This window comes from Capsicum annuum, chromosome 9 (assembly GCF_002878395.1).
Source record: "Capsicum annuum cultivar UCD-10X-F1 chromosome 9, UCD10Xv1.1, whole genome shotgun sequence".
NCBI classification, from domain to species: Eukaryota; Viridiplantae; Streptophyta; class Magnoliopsida; order Solanales; family Solanaceae; genus Capsicum; species Capsicum annuum.
In genome coordinates, this window is record NC_061119.1 from 162,358,681 (window position 1) to 162,360,879 (window position 2,199).

Here is a 2,199-nt window from a genome sequence, read left to right on the forward strand (position 1 = left end):
TTTATTTGCTATGAATATTAAAAAATTATGACTATTTTACATTTTAATTTCCTGATAACAATAATTTATTTAGTTATGAATTAGAATATATATAGCTATAAACAAAATTATTTGTCAAAAATATTTTTATAAATGACTAAAAAATCATTCTTTTTGCTACGAAATACATAAATTATATGTAATTATTTTTCGTATTAAAAGTGAAAATGCACAGCCATATTTTTTTAATAATATATAAGTTGTGGCTAAACTAAAATATTCATTGCTATAAATTGAAGAATTTAACCATAAACATTATTAATTAAAGAATCAAAGAATATCTTAATATGACTAAAAAAGACAACAGTTACATATTACAAATTTAAAAAAGAATCACTAGTTTTGTTTGTCATAGAAGTTACAAAAAGTGGTTACAAATTTTGAGATTCAAAAACAATTATCAAGTTACATATAATTATGCTTTACAATTTTAAGAATAGTCACAATATACAATTTTTTTCATACACAATCTTATTCGAGTTCAAAGCAGGATAGTCTTCCTCTATCTCTCCTTCCAAGGTCTTCAAGTGCATGCACCTTAAATTGATCAGCATTCGTCTCAATTCTTCATTTATCTGTTCTTTTTTCATTAATATGCCTATCATAATGATAAAATATATTAACACCAAAAAAATTAAGACCAACTAATTATATATGTAAGTGTGTGTATATATAGAATTTCAAGGAGAAAAATATATATATGTATTATGTAATTCTTTTACTAAAGTTTTGACAAATAAAAACAAGAAAAAGTGCAAAGCAACTTAAAATCTATAGATATAGATCTCAAATGTCACATGACAATAATAACTTACTCAATATAATCTCACGAGTAAAAGATATCAAATTTCAATACCAATTTTTAGAACTCATGCATATAAAAAAGTTATCTTTATATTAACGAAAATATATATAATTTAATGCAATACTTATATTATAAAAACTTACCTCATCTACTTGAAGAATTTCATATTGTAAAAATCTACAAAAATTAAAAAGTTGATAAGAAAAACATTACATATAAAAATTCAAATGGAACCAAAAACTAAGATAAACAAAGATGGAGGGAGAGGAGGGGAGGGGGCGAAGAAAAGAAAGAAATGGGAAGAGGGGAAAGGGATCTAGGTGTTTAAAGTGGTAGGAGGAATAGGTTATCTGATTAGGTTTTAAAATTTTAGAGGAAAAATTTTGGGCTTTCTTAATTTTTATTTTGGGTGGGAAGATTTTGGGGTTTGGTTTTAAATGGTAAGGGAGGGAGCCACAGCTGGAGAGTGGAGAAAGATTTAAGTTTGAGGTTTTTAAAATTTTTAGTTTGTTTGGTAGAAGTTTAAGAATTTTGTTGCTTTTCGTTTCATTTACCTTAGCACTATATGTGTATTTTTGCTTTCTTTTTACAAATTATATTATTAATACTAACAATTTTTTTCTAATGAAATAATAAAAAATATATATTTTACTTTAAGTTAATAAAATTTTTTAAAGTATTTTATTTAAAATATATATTATTTCAAAATATATATTCCTTTTCAACTTTTTTGGTTTTTCATAATATCGTTAATTTTGTTATTTTAGAAAAATTTAACTATTTTATTTGAAATAAATATTATTCCAAAATATTTATTATTTTTTAATTTTTTTGGTCCTTCATGATATCGTTAATTTTTTAATCTTATCTCTTAGTTTAATAAATTTTTAACTTATAGTGTTTAGTTAAATTTATGATTATTCTTAATTTAATTTTATACTTTCAAATTACACTAAAACATAGTAACTCAAAAAAATAATTATATGGATTTGAATTTAAATAATTTTCTCTATTTCTAAGGTAAGGATAAAGTTTCTACTATTTTAGACTATACTGGGTATGTTGTTGTTGTATATGAATTTAGAATGATTTAAATAAGTTAAAACTTGTAAGTAAGATTCTATAAAATTGAATCAAGTCGAATAATAAAATCTTTAATTACAATGAATTTTTGAAAATATTATCTCAATAAATCATGTTAAGTTACACTCAAGGGTGTGGTCTAGCGGTTCAATGAAGTTGGAATGAGCACCATGAGGTCTCAGGGGTGACAGGTATCTTGTGAATTTAGTTGAGGTGCGCGTAAGCTTACCCGGACACCAAGGTTTTCAAAAAAAAAAAAAAATCATGTCCAA

General features: G+C 23.7%; 1 long non-coding RNA gene across 1 annotated transcript; it reads right to left on the reverse strand.

The window, feature by feature from the left end:
* Positions 1–360: 360 nt before the first annotated feature.
* Positions 361–1,372, reverse strand: LOC124887290. The gene is made up of 2 exons (XR_007044689.1): positions 988–1,372; positions 361–637 (listed from the first exon to the last, which is right to left on the reverse strand). It is a non-coding gene; the product is annotated as an uncharacterized LOC124887290 (long non-coding RNA).
* Positions 1,373–2,199: the final 827 nt, after the last annotated feature.